This window comes from Loxodonta africana, chromosome 1, assembly GCF_030014295.1.
Source record: "Loxodonta africana isolate mLoxAfr1 chromosome 1, mLoxAfr1.hap2, whole genome shotgun sequence".
NCBI classification, from domain to species: Eukaryota; Metazoa; Chordata; class Mammalia; order Proboscidea; family Elephantidae; genus Loxodonta; species Loxodonta africana.
In genome coordinates this window covers 141,869,323-141,888,115 of record NC_087342.1, presented here as the reverse complement: position 1 = coordinate 141,888,115, position 18,793 = coordinate 141,869,323, and the positions used below count along the sequence as shown (strand labels likewise).

General features: G+C 37.3%; 1 protein-coding gene and 1 non-coding gene across 12 annotated transcripts in view; one reads left to right on the top strand and one right to left on the bottom strand.

Annotated features, from left to right (window-relative positions):
* BCKDHB (branched chain keto acid dehydrogenase E1 subunit beta) overlaps positions 1 to 18,793 on the bottom strand; it is a 285,086-nt gene that overhangs the window by 159,557 nt on the left and 106,736 nt on the right. The window lies entirely within an intron of this gene.
* Positions 17,058 to 17,164, top strand: LOC111750450 (U6 spliceosomal RNA). Its single transcript, XR_002785581.1, has one exon. It is a non-coding gene; the product is annotated as a U6 spliceosomal RNA (small nuclear RNA).

Genomic DNA, 18,793 nt, shown 5'->3' with positions numbered 1-18,793 from the left:
CAGAATCGCCAAGGCTGAAGATTAAGCACTTGGCACCAATATTTGAAGAAAACTCAGAGAAAAGAATTTAAAAAAATGAAGAAACCCTAAGAATCACCTGGGACTCTATCAAGAGAAATAACCTACGCATGATTAGAGTACCAGAACAGGGAAGGATAACAGAAAATACAGAGAGAATTGTTGAAGATTTGTTAACAGAAAACTTCCCTGATATCGTAAAATAGGAGAAGATATTTATCCAAGATGCACATCGAACTCCACATAAGGTAGATCTTAAAAGAAAGTCACCAGGACATATTATAGTCAAACTTGCCAAAACCAAAGGTAAAGAGAGAATTTTAAGAGCAGCTAGAGATAAACAAAAAGTCAACTACAAAGGAGAGTCAACATGAATAAACTCGAACTACTTGGCAGAAACTATGCAGGCAAGAAGGCAATGGGATGACTTACATATAAAGCATTGAAGAAAAAAAAACTGCCAGCCAAGAATCACATATCCAGCAAAACTATCTCTCAAATATGAAGGCGAAACTAGGACTTTTCCAGATAAACAGAAGTTTAGGGAATTTGTAAAAAAACAAACCAAAACTAAAAGAAATACTAAAGGGAGTTCTCTGGTTAGAAAATCAATAATATCCGGTATCAACCCAAGACTAGAACACTGGACAGAGCAATCAGATGTCAACTCAGATATAGAAATCACAAAAACAAAGCAATGTAAAAAAAAAAAAAAACGCTCAAAACAGGGAAACAGTGATGTTATTATGTAAAAGAAGACAACATCAAATCAATAAAGAGGGACTGCTAGGAAACGTAACCATAAATCTTTCATATGGAGAAGAAGACAAGGCGATATAAAGAAATAAAAGTCAGGTTTAAACTCAGAAAAGTAGAGGTAAATATTCAGGTAACCAAAAAGGAGACTAACAAGCCAAAATAAAACACAAGAAAAAAATAGAAACTCAGCAGAAACGAAATCAACTACAATGCGTAAGAGGAAAAGACACTATATAAAGATAAACTACTCTGCACAAAAAATTAAGTGGGAAAAAGAAACTGTCAACGACACACACAAAAAAAAGACATCAAAATGATAGCACTAACCTCATACCTATCCAAAATTACACTGAATATAATTGGACTAACTGCACAAATAAAAGAGACAGAGAGTGGCAGTATGGATGAAAAACCACAATCTGTCCACATGCTGCCTACAAGAGACACACCTTAGACGTAGAGACAGAAACAAACTAAAACTCCAAGGATGGAAGAAAATACATCAAGAAAACAATAAGCAAAAAAGAGCAGGAGTAGCAATATTAATTTCTGACAAAATACACTTATAAGTTAAATCCACCACAAACGATAAGGAAGGACAATATATAATGATTAAAGGGACAATATACCAGGAGGATATAACCATATTAAATATTTATGCACCCAATAACAGGGCTGCAATATGCATTAAAAAAAAAAACCCTAACAGAATTGAAAAGTGAGATACATACCTCCACAGTTATAGTAGGAGACTTCAACACACCACTTTAGTTCAAGAACAGAATATCCAGAAAGAAGCTCAATAAAGACACGGAAGATCTAACTGCCACAATCAACCAAATTGACCTCATAGACATATACAGAACATTCCACCCAACAGCAGTCAAGTATACTTTCTTTTCCAGCACACATGGAACATTCTCTAGAATAGACCACATATTACATCATAAAGCAAGCCTTAGCAGAATCCAAAACATCAAAATACTACAAAGCATCTACTCTGAAAATAAGGACATAAAAGTAGAGATCAGTAACAAAAAATGCAGGTAAAAGAAATCAAACACTTGGAAACTGAACAATATTCTGCTCAAAAACAAAAGGGTTACAGAAGATATTATGGATGGAATAAAGAAATTCATAGAATCCAATGAGAATGAAAACATTTCCTATCAGAACCTTTGAGACAGAGCTAAAGCAGTGCTCAGAGGTCAGCTCACATCAATAAGTACATACATACAAAAAGAAGAAAGGGCCAAAATCAAAGAATTATCCCTACGACTTGAACAAATAGAGTGCAACAAAAGAAACCCTAAGGCACCAGGAGAGAGCAAATAATAAAAATGAGAGCAGAATTAAATGGAGAACAGAAAAACAATTGAGAGACTTAACAAGACCAAAATCTGGTTCTTTGAAAAAATTAACAAAACGGATAAACCACTGGGCAAACTGACAAAAGAAAAACAAGAGAAGAAGGAAATAACCCAAATAAGAAATGAGGTGGGCAATATCATAACAGACCCAACTGAAATTAAAAGAATCATATCACTCATAAAAAGACCAGACTTAATCGTCTGACTGAGACTAGAAGAATCCCAGCGGTCATGGTCCGCAAACCTTCTGTTGGCCCAGGATAGGAACCATTCCCGAAGACAACTCATCAGACATGGAATGGACTGGACAATGGACTGGAGAGAGATGCTGATGAGGAGTGAGCTACTTGTATCAGGTGGACACTTTAGACTGTGTTGGCATCTCCTGTCTGAAGGGGAGATGGGAGGGTAGACAGGGTTAGAAACTGGCAAAACAGTCACGAAAGGAGAGACTGGAAGGAGGGAGCAGGCTGACTCATTAGGGGGAGAGTAAATGGGAGTATGTAGTAAGGTGTATATAAGTTTATATGTGACAGACTGACTTGATTTGTAAACTTTCACTTAAAGCACAATAAAAATTATTTAAAATAAGATAAAAAGAATCCTATCAGGCTACTATGAGAAATTGTACTCTAACAAATTTGAAAATCTAGAAGAAATGGATGAATTTCTAGAAACACACTACCTACCTAAACTAACACAGAGGTAGAACAACTAAATAAACCTATAACAAAAGAATACATTGAAAAGGTAATCAAAAAACTCCCAACAAAAAAAAAAGCAATGGCCCAGATGGCTTCACTGCAGAGTTCTACCAAACTTTCAGAGAAGAGTTAACACCACTACTACTAAAGGTATTTCAGAGCATACAGAAGGACAGAATACTCCTTAACTCATTCTACGAAGCCAGCATATCCCTGATATCAAAACCAGTTAAAGACACCACACACACAAAAAAAGAAGATTACAAACCTATATCCCTCATGAACTTAAATGCAAAATCCTCAACAAAATTCTCGCCAATAGAATTCAACAATATATCAAAAGAAATAATTCACCATGACCAAGTGGGATTAATACTAGGTATGCAGGGATGGTTCAACATTAGAAAAACAATTAATGTAATCCATCATATAAATCAAACAAAAGACAAGAATCACATGATCTTATCAATTGATGCAGAAAAGGCATTTGACAAAGTTCAACACCCATTCATGATAAAAACTCTCAGCAAAATAAGAACAGAAGGAAAATTCCTCCACATAAAAAAAGGCATTCATACAAAGCCAATAGCCAATATCATCCTAAATGCAGAGTCTGAGACCAGTCCCCTTGAGATCAGCAACCAGACAAGGATACCCTTTTTTCATGACTCTTATTCAACACTGTGCTCGATGTCCTAGCCAGAGCAATTAGGCTAGATAAAGAAATAAAGAGCATCCAGGTTGGCAAGGAAGAAGTAAAAGTACCTCTACTTGCAGATGACATGATCCTATACACAGAAAATCCTAAAGAATCCTCAAGAAAACTATTGAAACTAGTAGAAGAGTTCAGCAGATTATCAGGATACAAGATAAACATACAAAAATCACTTGGATTCCTCTACACCAACAAAAAGAACATCGAAGAGGAAATCACCAAATCAATACCATTTACAGTAGTCCCCAAGAAGATAAAATACTTAGCAATAAATCCTACCAGAGATGTAAAAGACTTATACAAAGAAAACTACAAAACACTTCTGCAAGAAACCAAAAGAGACCCACATAAGTGGAAAAACATAACTTGCTCATGGATAGGAGGAATTAACATTGTAAAAACGTCCATTCTACCAAAAGCGATCTATAGATTTAACGCAATTTTGGATCCAAATTCCAACGACATTTTTTAATGAGACAGAGAAACAAATCACCAACTTCATATGGAAGGGAAAGAGGCCCCAGATAAGTAAAGTATTACTGAAAAACAAGAACAATGTGGGAGGCCTCACTCTATCTGATTTTTGAACCTATTATACCACCACAATAGTCAAAACAGCCTGGTACTAGTATAACAACAGATACATAGACCAATGGAACAGAATTGAGAATCCAGACATAAATCCATCCACATATGAGCAGCTGATATTTGACAAAAGCCCAAAGTCAGTTAAATGGGGAAAAGACAGTCTCTTTAACAAATAGTTCTGGTATAACTGGATATCCATCTGCAAAAAAATGAAACAAGACCCATACCTCACTCCATGCACAAAAACTAACTCTAATGGATCAAATTCTAAATATAAAATCTGAAACAATAAAGATCATGGAAGAAAAAATAGGGACAAAATCAGGAGCCCTAATACATGGCATAAATAGTAAACAAAACATTACTAACAAAGCAGAAGAAAAACTAGATAACTGGGAACTCCTAAAAATCAAACACCTATGCTCATCCAAAGACTTCACCAATAGAGTAAAAAGACTACCTACGGACCGGGAAAAAGTTTTTAGCTCTGACATTTCCGATCAGCACCTGATCTCTAAAAACTACATGACAGTGCAAAAACGTAACTGCAAAAAGACAAATAACCCAATTAAAAAATGGGCAAAAGATATGAACAGACACTTCACTAAAGAAGACATTCAGGCAGCTAACAGATACATGAGGAAACGCTCTCGATCATTAGCCATTAGAGAAATGCAAATCAAAACTACAATGAGATTCCATCTCACTCTAACAAGGCTGGCATTAATCCAAAAAACACAAAAATAATAAATGTTGGAGAGGTTGCGGAGAGACTGGAACATTCATACACTGCTGGTGGGAATGCAAAATGGTACAACCATTTTGGAAATCGATTTGGCGCTTCCTTATGAAACTAGAAGTAGAACTACCATACGATCCAGCAATCCTGTGCCTTGGAATATATCCTAAAGAAATAACGGCCTTTACATGAACAGCTATATGCACACTCATGTTCATTGCAGCGGTGTTTACAATAGCAAAAAGAGGGAAGCAACCAAGGCAATGACACAATGGAATACCATGCATTGATAAAGAACAGTGATGAATCCGTGAAACATTTCATAACATGGAGTAGTCTGGAAGGCATTATGCTGAATGAAATCAGTCATTTGCAAAAGGACAAATATTTTATGAGACCACTATCATAAGAACTCGAAAAATAGTTTACTCAGGGAAGAAAATATTCTTTGATAGTTACGAGAAGGCAGGCGGAGGGAGGGAGGGAGGAAGGGAGGGAGGAAGGGGTTTTTACTAATTAGACAGTCACCAATTAAGAGCTATTTTAGGTAAAGGGAAAGACAACACACAATACAGGAGCAGTCAGAACAAATGGACTAAAGCAAAAGCAAAGAAGTTTCCTGAAAAACTGAACACTCTGAAGGCCAGCATAGCAGCGGCAGGGGTTTGGGGACCATGGCTTCAGGGAACATCTAAGTCAATTGGCATAATAAAATCTATTAAGAAAACATTCTGCATCCTACTTTGGAGAATGGTGTCTGGGGTATTAGTCTGGGGTATTAAATGCTAGCAAGCAGCTATCTAAGATGCATCAATTGGTCTCAACCCACCTGGAGCAAGAAAGGATGAAGAACACCAAGGACACATGGTAATTATGAGCCTAAGAGACAGAAGGGCCACATAAACCAGAGACTTACATCAGCCTGAGACCAGAAGAACTAGATGGTGCCTGGCTACAACCGAGGACTGCCCTGACAGGGAACACAACAGAGAACCCCTGAGGGAGCAGGAGAGCAGTAGGATGCAGATCCCAAATTCTCATAAAGACCAGACTTAGTGGTCTGACTGAGACTAGAAGGACCCCAGAGGTCATGGTCCCCAGACCCTCTGATAGCCCAAGACAGGAACCATTCCTAAAGTCAACTCTTCAGACAGGAATTGGACTGGACTAAGGGATAGGAAAAAAAACAGACATATTAAACTGAGGTAGTGTATTTGGCTGTTCTCAATTGTTAACCAAAGTGAGAGTCAAGAAAGACACTGACAACCTCTGGCAAACATGCCAATGGTTAATTGTGGGCTCTCTGCCATTATCAAGTCCTCTTTCCTCTGGCAGCAAGATCTGCATCCCAGTAGAGAAGGCTTGAGGCCACTGCACACTTTCCGTCTTACTTGTGAGTCAGTGGCCGCCATTCAAGAGTCCTGTCTTTCCTGCCTTGTAAAAGAGGTGCCAACTAGTGATTAGCAAATCCCTGGAACACACACCCCAAAGAAATGGGTTGGCATCTTGGCCCACCTCCTTTGAAAAGTTGCCAGGGAGTGACTAATGATTTCTCTGTATAATACCCAGAAACAAGTCTTCATTATTTGAACAATTAATTAAGGGGCAAAGTAGCAAACAAAGCTTTATTCTCTATCAAATTTATATTATACAAAGCATTAGATTCAGGAAGAGTATTATATTAACAACAACAAAACAAACCTCTTCACAGATCTGCATGGATTTAATCCTATGAGCAGGAGAGTAGGAATACAATTTTAATATGCTCATTTTCTTAAACTTGGGCAAAACAGATCACTTGAAAATCAAGCTATATTTCCCAGGTACTTTTGGTTACATTAATTTAAAAGATGTTTATTCTAAGAAAAGGTTATTTCAAATTAAGTCTTACGTATCTACCCCATGGTTATGTGCTTTTTGAAAGAGCAGCTAACAGCAGTTAGAGCACAAATCTTCAGGAACTGAAAAGCACCACATACGATCACTTTGTAGATTCCTATTTTCATAGAATTAAGTGAAACCACTCCATTTCACCACATGATGATTATACTCGAATCTCAGTGCTAATGAGCATTCCACAGAGAAATCCTTCAGCAACAGATACATGTTGACAAAAATGTATGATTTAGAAAAACAGGAAATCTTTCCAAGGCCACAATAAAAATGTTTTAATTGTTCAGATAATTGGACAGAATAGATCTTAAAATGTATATTGTAATATTTCCACATATATGCTTCCCTTGTTATTTGCATATATGCAAATGCACTTATATTCATAGACGCTTATAGACTCATGGCATAAAATAGGTCACTCATGGCTCCATTTCTCAGCTTCCTTTTTTGTTCCAATTTTCTTCTAATTTATATATTGCTTATAAGTCATTTTAAATGCTTTTTGGAATAAGATAGGGAGTTAACGTCCTCAGTTGCTAACCAAAAGGTTGGAGGTTCACGTCCACCTAGAGGCACCTCTGAGAAGAGTCTGGTGATCTACTTCTGAAAAATTGGCCATTGAAAACCCTATGGAGCACAGTTCTACTGTGACACACATGGGGTCACCATGAATCAAAGTCAACTCAACAGAAACAAATAATAAATAATAAACATACAATGTATGATATACATACTTATATACAAATATACACATATAATATACGTACATTTAATATTTATTGTGCACTTAACACATGCAGACTTCGTGCAAGCTGAAGCAATATGAAACTGAAAAAGGCAGTCCTTGCCCTTGAGAAGCACACTCTCAACAGGGAGTTATAAAGATGGAGATTGTGACTAAACAAAAACATGATATAGCACTGGGAACAATCTGCTGTAGAAGCACAGACGGAAATAACAACTGGTTATAAGGATCGAGGAAGCTTCATGACGGAGGGTACCACTGATATGGGTCTTACAGGATCAGGAGGTACCTGACACAAGAGTATAAGGAAAGAAGGGCATTCCATGTAGAAAGAAATGGTATGTACAAAGAAATGCAGGTATGAAAGTATGCACGTGCATGTGCGCACATCTATAAACAGATGTGAACACATATTTTCATGACATTTCAGGTAAAGGTGAATACTGAAACCTGCAAATTATATACCTACATCCCCGAAAGCACTGTCTAATTCCCTCTAATTTAATACATTAATAGATCATATAAAAAGCATCTGCAAGAAAATAACAACTCACTCACTCTTAATGATGCAAGATCCCCTGTGAGGCACAATATTAATATTACCATTATAGAGATAATAGGGTAATTTCTCTGCCCTGGCACTAATCTGCAGTAACGCTAGGTTCTTCACAAATGGGCAACTCAGGCGGAGCTTTATTCATATTGCATTATACATGATACAGTGACAAAATATAGTCTCTTTTAAAAGGAAGTAGAGGATATTTCTAAAATATATGTTACTTCGGGCTGTCAGATTATTAACAGCATACTCAAGGTTTCCATACTTGAAAAAGCCTGCCTTATTTGTCAGAGTTAACAGTCTGCTGGGGGAGGGAACAAAGAAGGGGCGAATCCACTTGGTCTCTAGCCCAGCTCTGGCCCTGGCTCTGCACCTGATTAATCTGGTGATCTCTGACGAAGCATCATATTCTTCTTGTGCCCCAGTGTCCTATGCTGTAAACTGTGGGAAGCAGCATATGTCTATTTCCCACATTGCAGTAACAGAATGAGGATACACTAAGTTAATCAATGTGGACATCCTTTTAGTTCTTAGGAAGAAAACAGCTCTATAATCTTAATGATACAGTCATTAAGATCTTAAAGGAAGTTTTCACTCTAGAAATATTCTTACCTGTATTATCATTTGTGGAGCCCTGGTGGCACAGTGGTTGAGAGCTACGGCGAGCTACTATGAACTACAGCTGCTAACCAAAAGGTCAGCAGTTCGAATCCACCAACAGCTCCTTGGAAACCCTTTGGGGTGGTTCTACTCTCTCTTTTCGGGTCACTATGAGTCAGAATCAACAAGATGGCAATGGATTTGGTGTTTTGGTTATTATCATTTGCTGTGTAAAACTGGTATTTAACCATAAAGTAATACCATCTCTACGTTACAACTGTTATTTTTCTGAATAAATAATCAGATCTGAGGTAACTGATTATGGTCACACTTTTTTGATAACTTTCACTTCTATACTAACAATTATTTTTAACACTGATGTTAGAGATTTAAAAAGAGAATATATGTGAGAATCCAGATATAAATCCACCCACATATAAGCATCTGATATTTGACAAAGGCCCAGTGTCAGTTAATTGGGGAAAAGATAGTCTTTCTAACAAATGCTGCTGGCATAACTGGATATTCATTTGCAAAAAATGAAACAGGACCCATACCTCACACCATGCACAAAAACTAACTCCAAGTGGATCAGAGACCTAAACATAAAGACTAAAATGATAAAGATCATGGAAGAAAAAATAGGGACAACCCTAGGAGCCCTAATACAAGGCATAAACAGAATACAAAACATTACCAAAGACGATGAAGAGAAACCCGATAACTGGGAGCTCCTAAAAATCAAACACCTATGCTCATCTAAAGAGTTCACTGAAAGACGAAAAAGACCATCTACAGACTGGGAAAGAATTTTCAGCTATGACATCTCAGACCAGCACCTGATCTCTAAAATCTATATGATTCTGTTAAAATTCGACCACAAAAAACCCAGTCAAAAAGTGGGCAAAGGAGATGAACACGTACTTCACTAAAGAAGATATTCAGGCAGCTAACAGATACATGAGAAAATGCTCTCGATCATTAGCCATTAGAGAAATGCAGATTAAAACTGCGATGAGATTCCATCTCACTCCAACAAAAACCTGTTGGCTGGCATTAATCCAAAAAACACAAAATAATAAATGTTGGAGAGGCTGCGGAGATATTGGAACTCTTATACACTGCTGGTTGGAATGTCAAATGGTACAACCACTTTGGAAATCTATCTGGCGTTATCTTAAACAGTTAGAAATAGAACTACCACACAACCCAGAAATCCCACTCCTTGGAATATACCCTAGAGAAATAAGAGCCTTTACACGAACAGATATATGCACACCCATGTTTATTGCAGCACCATTTACAATAGCAAAAAGCTGGAAGGAACCAAGGTGTCCATCAACAGATGAATGGTTAAATAAATTGTGGTATATTCACACAATGGAATACCACGCATCGATAAAGAACAGAGACGAGTCTATGAAACATTTCATAACATGGAGGAACCTGGAAGGCACTATGCTGAGTGAAATCAGTCAGATGCAAAAGGACAAATATTGTATAAGACCACTATTATAAGATCTTGAGAGACAGTATAAACTAAGAAGAACACATTCTTTTGTGGTGACGAGAGGGGAGAGGGAGGGAGGGTGGGAGAGGGTTATTTACTGATTAGATAGTAGATAAGAACTACTTTAGGTGAAGGGAAGGACAATACTCAATACAGGGAAGGTCAGCTCAACTGGACTGGATCAAAAGCAAAGAAGTTTCTGGGATAAACTGAATGCTTCAAAGGTCAGCGGAGCAAGGGTGGGGGTTTGGGGACTATGGCTTAAGGGGACTTCTAAGTCAATTGGCAAAATAAATTCTATTAAGAAAACATTCTGCATCCCACTTTGAAGTGTGGGGTCTGGGGTCTTAAATGCTAACAAGTGGCCATCTAAGATGCATCACTTGGTCTCAACCCACCTGGATCAAAGGAGAATGAAGAACACCAAGGTCACATGATAACTATGAGCCCAAGAGACAGAAAGGGCCACATGAGCTAGAGACTTACATTATCCTGAGACCAGAAGAACTAGATGGTGCCCGGCCACAACCGATGACTGCCCTGACAGGGAGCACAACAGAGAATCCCTGAGGGAGCAGGAGAACAGTGGGATGCAGACCCCAAATTCTCATGAGAAGACCAGACTTAATGGTCTGACTGAGACTAGAAGAATCCCAGTGGTCATGGTCCCCAAACCTTCTGTTGGCCCAGGACAGGAACCATTCCCGAAGACAACTCATCAGACATGGAAGGGACTAGACAATGGGTTGGAGAGAGATGCTGATCAAGACTGAGCTACTTGTATCAGGTGGACACTTTAGACTGTGTTGGCATCTCCTGTCTGGAGGGGATATGGGAGGGTAGAGAGGGTTAGAAACTGGCAAAACGGTCACGAAAGGAGAGACTGGAAGGAGGGAGTGGGCTGACTCATTAGGGGGAGAGTAAGTGGGAGTATGTAGTAAGGTGTATATAAGCTTATATGTGACAGACTAACTTGATTTGTAAACTTTCACTTAAAGCACAATAAAAATTATTTTAAAAAAAGAGACTACATGACCAAGAAGACTAAATGTAATTTCTTCTAGTAAATGCTTTAAAATTAGCCCCCAAACACAGTTGTGTCCAATCCTGCCCTCACCTCTTCACATTAAATTACTAAGAATCTAAAAGATAACAGTCTACATCGGAAAGACAAAATCAACGTATTATTAACGATACTACATTTGTCTCACCAAGTAATGTGAAAAAAAATCTATAAAAATGCTCCACACCCTCATGGAAATGCCACCTCCTGAGAAGAGAAGCCATTTGGAACCTTGTTGTTAAGAGTGGTCCTCTGGTGTGCCTGGAGACCATAGCTTGGAATAAAATTCCAGAGACACCAGAGGACCACTTTTTTAACAACAGGATTCCAAATGGTTGTGGTAAGGTGGAAGGGCATGAAAGTGAGGAGTCCCAATAATCTAACAAACTTTGAAAGTAAGAGTCAAAGTACCCACAGAATGATTATTTACAGCCTCGAATAGCCTTCAATAAATAAAAGAATGATTCCTGAGCTAGCATGAGAGCCAGCATTGATACCAATTCATCCTGTCCATACAGGCTTCCAATAATCACCATGTGGACACACTGCTCCACAGAATATCATTTTCTGTACCATAAGCACATTGGTGATGCAGCATTTTTTTTTAATGACTTCATAAAAGAATTAAAAGATTGGTGCTGGCTCTCAAGCTAGCTCAGCAATCATTCTTTTATTTACTGAAAGTTATTCCAACCTGTGGATAACCATTCTGTAGGTATTTGTGCTGACTTAGGATCTAGATATTTGTGCACGGGTGGGTAATGCCAACTACTGGCCACTAGAGGAGATAATTGCAAAAATGCAATTGATTTTAAGCCACATCCCAGTTTCAAGATGTTAAAATGTGAGAAGGAAATGAGCATCTTAAAGTCAATGAGATTAAGTATCTTATATGAGATGGATGACTTTAAAATGTTACGGTATTGTTATATTTTTCACATCATGCTTTCAGTACCCTAAGTCCCTCAGTTTTCTAAAGTCAAAATATGTCCTCTCCTCAAGCTAAATACAATATTAAAATTACCCACAAGAAATTACAATTCCCACTAGAATCAAAGTATTTGCTTTCATCCACTGACTTCCTAAAGGTAGAGGTTAGGCAGAAAAAGCCACTGAAACACATCAACAAAAGGCAATTCTTTTACATGTAAGAAAGACAATGGGAGGCAGAGGAGGACAGGGGATGGTTGAAGGGACACAAGAAACACAAGGTGGAGAGGAGTGCTGTCACATTGTAGGGAGAGCAGTGAGGGTCACATAACAATGTGTGTATAAGTTTTTGTATGAGAAACTGACTTGAATTGTAAACTTCCACTGAAAGCACAATAAAAATAAGGAGAGGAAGAGAAAGACAATAGGGACTACACGATACATTTGTTAGACTGCAAAATTCATCATTGCATGTCCAACACTGAACAGTAGGTGTTGACTATATCAATCTGCAGACAATCAGAAAAATAAGAAACTTTGCTAAAAGAATTTAATTCAGGGAATCTTTTTAAAGATGTTAGAAGAACCAGAGTAGCGAATGGTAAAAGTGTGCAACCCAGAGATCAAGAAGCAGCTATGATCTCTGGGCTGGATCCAGGAGCCCACAGGAGCCACTAATAATGTTGGAACCACCAGTGGCAGCTGCTGAGTAGGATGGTCCCCACTAAAGCGCCTGTCAATAATGCTGCTGACATCAAGGCTGCAGGACAATAACAGCTACTGCAGAGTCTCATTGACTGCTGCTACCAGACACAAGGGTGTCTACCTTCTTCCCACTTTCTAAACTAGTGCAAATGCTGCTCAATAACAGAATCTGCCTGCAAGGGGGTCAGGGAAACACAGTTTACTAGTTTCACAACCCCAGCATTACAGAGAACATAGAAGGGCAAGTGGGGCAATGAAAGCCAACTGAAAAATACATAGCAGATTTATATTGTAAATAACATTGAGCTGGAAAAAAGTCACCTTTGACAAAAGATAAAGGAAACCTCAGTATATCATCACAAAGATAATATTTATAGAGGCCTTTCTACATACCAGGCACTATTCTAAGCATTTTAAATGTATCGCCTCATTTCTTCCTCAAAATAACTCAATGTAATTGATATTAGATTTATCCCAATTCTACAGAAAAAGAAGCTGAGGCATAGAGACATTAAATAAATCAGTTAAAGTTATAAGATATTTATAGTTATAAAGTTATAAGATAATAAGTGGTGACTCCCAGCCTTATAATCTCAACCCTTACCATTTACCCTACAGAAATCTCCCAAAGTGCATTTCAGTAGAAAGACTAAATATGAGCACACAGCAAGCCTGAACCTCACCACATGCCTTAAAAATTCATAGCAGCAATTGCATATTTTAGGAAAGGGATATTATGCCTGCCACATTGTTCAAAAATTAAAAACACAATCTTAAGATCAAATAATTACTCTTTTCCCTCAGAAGGAAACCCTGGTGGTGTACTGGTTAAGTGCTACGGCTGCTAACCAAAGGGTCAGCAGTTCAAATCCACCAGGTGCTCCTTGGAAACTATGGGGCAGTTCTACTCTGTCCTATAGGGTCGCTATGAGTCGGAATCGACTCAGTGGCACTGGGTTTGGTTTTGGTTTTGGTTTTTCCCTCAGAACAATCAGGTATTAAATCTGGAATTCTCTCACTGACTTCCGGCAATTCACTCAATTTTTCAAATTAACTTTTTACATACTAAATGGGCTTTATATTCCATAAAGCCAGTATTTTTAAAAAAACTTCCATACATATCACCCCATGTCTGCCTCTGTACATTTCTATGTATCACTCCTCCATTAGAAATTTGTTTTTCTATTACATACATTTCCTTTATATCACTCATGAATTAAAACTACCGAATTAGAACAGATTGTACGTGTACTTACATTAGCCAGAAACCAAAATTTGTAGTCTATGATTTAAGAAAGTCAAATGTCATTAATTATATTAGGTACTAGAGATACAAACATAAATTAGGTAGAATTCATGAATTCGAGTCCACCGTGGAGATGTTGCAATTAATAGAATTAATAAGTTTTTATTAAAATTATTAGGAAAATTTTCCCAACTGTAATTTTTATGAACTGATAATTTATAAAATTTTGTTGATATTTATTATAAGTTTATTAAAATTACTGAACAACCTAAAGGCCTTAAGAATTTATTGCTTCCTATCTATCTAACCTATTAGTATAAGCAGACTTCAACTTCCGTATCTTAAACTTTTGCTCAACACACACTTGTTTACATTGTAGATGAGAACCCCTAAAAGGCTTTTTGTATGCCTTGTATTCCAAATTTGGAATTCTATGGGTTAACTATGAAAACGTCAAGTCAACACATCTCTTATCTGCTTGCCAACAGTTTAGTTTTGGCAGTGTTATATTAACTGCCTGTATGGCAATGTTTCCATACTACTGGAATTTTTATTGTATTTACCTTTATTGCTTTATAAATATAAGGAAAAAAGAAAAACAAAAACACTGATACCACCAAGGAAAATTTTGTAAAATTGTGACCCAGAAAGAAATCATTTGGTACACTGCACACAAAATATCTTTAACCTCAATTAGATGTTTAAGCCAGTTAAATTGTTCAATTCAAAGGGAAAGGAAAAAAACATAAAATTAAAGATACATATGAAACATTGTAAACTAATTATCACTGAAAACGATGTATAAAAGGTGAGGTTCAACTGGGGATTTATTTCGTTTAGCTGTCTTGCAATGGAACTCCTTATTAAACGTAAATTAATGTTTGACTTTCAGACATTTTACTTCTTACACATTTTCAGGAACACATCAGGAAACTGCCGGCACTCAAAAAGTGAAAGACTGACTTGATTTTACCTGACAACGCATTTCTGTATATGATAGGATACGTTGTAAGTCATTTTAACTGATCTGTAAGAGCTCCCTGAAAGACTAAAAGTGTCCCAGTGTGACCTTGTAGGAGCCCTGGTGGCGCAGTGGTTAAAGCACTAGGCTGCTAACCGAAAGGTCGGTGGTTCTAACCCACCAGTCGCTCTGTGGGAGAAAGATGTGGCACTCTGCTACCGTAAAGATTACAGCCTTGAAAACCTTATGGGGCAGTTCTACTCTGTCCTATAGGGTCACTGTGAGTAGGAATCCACTCGAAGGCAGTGAATTTGACTGGTTTGGTGGTCTATGACCTTAGACACAGTAACTCTTGCCCCCCATCCCTCTTGGTAAACCTGAATTGCCCAACCAAAGCTAAACTCCAAGAATAATTCCTCCCTCTTCAGAGAGACTTTTGGACCAACTAGTCCTGAAATTGGCTGAACATCAAACAACCCCTCTTGCAAAAGCACTACAAAATCTTTACTCCTCTCTGTCCTGAGTTAGAACACTCCTTTTGAATTGTTCTCATGCCCCACCATTCTGAACCAAAAGACTTATGCTTAAGGGTGTTAATATTGAGATAAATCATTGAGAATGTTTAAATAGTAATAATAAAAATGTTGTTGTTATTACATGTCATCAAGCCATTCTCAACTCACTGAGACCCCACATGACAAGAGTAGAACTGCCCCCATACCCATAGGGTTTCCAAGGCTGTAATCTCTATACAGCCAGACCACCAGGTCTCTTTCCCACAGAGCCATTGGGTGGGTTCAAACTGCCAACCTTTCAGTTAGCAGCCGAGTGCCTACCAGGACTCCTAATAACAACAACTTGTGATACACTACTAATATTTATCGAGCACTTACTATATGCCAAGCACCATTCTAAATACTTTATATCAACTCACTTAATCAAATGATACTATAAAGAAAATGTTACACTACTAAATTATAAAATACAGAGGACATGTATGATACTCTCCCAAAATATAAATTACCAACATTTATTCAAGAATAGGTGGTACATAAATAACCATAAAAGATACTGAAAAGGGACTCAAAGATCTGTGCCTAAAAGGCACTACAGAGCTAGACAGTTTTACAAGAAAATCACATTAAACCTTATATAATACCCAAAAAAAAAAAAAAAACTAGCTTTCCAGTCAATTCCAACTCATGGTGACCCCATGTGTGCGCAGGCAGAAGTGTGCACAACAGCATTTCCAATGGTTGATTTTTCAGAACTATATCACCAGACCTTCCTTCAAGGCACCTCTGGGTGAACTTAAACCTCCAGCCTTTTGGTTAGCAGACAAGCGCATTATCCACTTGTGCCACCCAGGATACATAACAGATAGTTCCTAGTTACTTATTCCAGTCTGGAGCACAGAAAAAGGAAGTCAGCTTACTGGTTCATTCTACAAGACCAGCATAACTCTGACTCTAAAATCAGACAAGGATAGTGAAGGAAGAAAACTATAAGCCAAATTTATATGTGAACATAGATAAGAAACTTTTTAAAAAAAAATCTTCAAACTGAATCCAACAATATGCTGAAAGAATAATGTATCAAAATCAACTAGAATTTAACCCAGAAATGCAAGAGTTGACTCAACATTAGAAAATACGTTTATAAAATTTACCTCATCAGGAGAACACAGATCATCTCATCAAATACCTGAAAAGAATTTGATAAAATTCAACATCCTGGGGAATGTGAAAGGAAGGGGTCTCTAAGTAAATTAAAAACAAAGAGAAACTTCCTTAACTTGATAAGCATACCAACCAGAACCCTACTTAACAGTGGATGGGACACATTTTTAATAAAGTAAGAAAAAAGATAAATATATCTCCTCTTATCAATTATTGGGAATAAACAAATATAAGTATCATGGATTGAACTCTGTCCTCCAAAAATATGTGTCAGTGCTCGCTTCGGCAGCACATATACTAAAATTGGAATGATACAAGGAAGATTAGTACGGCCCCTGCATGAAAAAGAAAAAAAACTTTTTTCTTTTTTCCATATTTTTAGGCGTACATAAATTTTTGTATGAGAGACTAACTTGATTTGTAAACTTTCACTTAAAGCACAACAAAAATTTGAAAATATATATATATATGTGTGTCAACTTTGTTAGGCCATGACTCCCAGTATTGTGTGGTTGTCTTCCATTTTGTGATTGTTGTAATTTTTCCTATGTGTTATAAATCTTAATCTCTGCCTGTGGTTAATAAGGCAAGATTAGTGTAAGGTGTATATAAGCTTATATGTGACAGACTGACTTGATTTGTAAACTTTCACTTAAAGCACAATAAAAATTATTTTAAAAAAATAATAAAATAAGGCAAGATTAGATTATGTTAAAAAGGATTAGGGTGGGGTGTAATACCCTTACCCAGGTCACATCCCTGATCCGATGTAAAGGGACTTTCTTCGGGGTGTAGCCTGCACCACCTTTTATCTCTCAAGAGATAAAAGGAAAAGGAAGCTAGCAGAGAGTTGGGGACCTCATGCCACCAAGAAAGCAGCACCAGGAGCAGAGTGCATCTCTTGAACCTGGAGTTCCTACGCAGAGAAGCTCCTAGACCAACAGAAGATTGATGACAAAGATCTTCCTACAGGGCGGGCAGACAGAGACAGCCTTCCTCTGGAGCCGACACCCTGAATTTCAACTTCTAGATTACCAGACTGTGAAGAAATAAATTTCTCTTTGTTAAAGCCATCAGCTTGTAGTATTTCTGCTATAGCAGCACTAGATAACTAAGACACTATTACTAGGTACGGAGGATAAGATTGTCCACCTAGAAAATCTAAGATAATTAACGAAAATACTATTAGAGAACTGAGTAAGGTCTCCAATGCAAATGCAATGTCAACATACAAAAATGAATAGATTTTCTATACGCCCGTAATAACCAATTAGAACACGTAATGGGAAAAAAGATCCTACCCATAACAGCAACAAAATTATAAAACCTCTAGGAATAATCCAAACAACAAATGTGCTGCCAAACCTAATGAAAATACTTACAAAATTTTATCAATAGACATAAAAGAAGGATGAATGGAGACAACCATGTTCTTGGAAAAGAATCATTACAGTGATGATACTAAGAACAGAAAAAAAAAGGTTATAATGTTTTCTATTTAAAAAAAAAAAAACCTTGATATATACTATATTTACAAATAATAGGTTAACTGCAGCTCTCAATGATGACCAACCAGTGGGCATAGATAAAATGGTTGTATTCCACATATTATTAATCTCTTGAGATCCAGTTGTTCCAAGGCAGGCTTCTAATAAACAAACTGGCCAAGGCACTTTTTATGATGACAGAATATAGAAAAAGATGTTTAAAAAATACAATGAGCAAAATTCTAATACACAATAAAACCACAAGGTTTTTATTCTCAGTATTCCCAAGTTAAATGCCTTACAAATATTCCAGCTTTCAGGCTATAAATAGTTACACATTGAGCCTTGTCTCCTCAGAATACCTACATCAATAACATACTTCCTAATCCACGGTTTTTCACTAACTGCCATTTAGAGACTTGCAGAATTTGGCTTCATCAATCACTTACTGCTCAGGGCTGAATCGAAGAATATGCTTCAAGAGCAAGCCTGAACTAGCCTGCTGAAGAATAAAAAGACAGA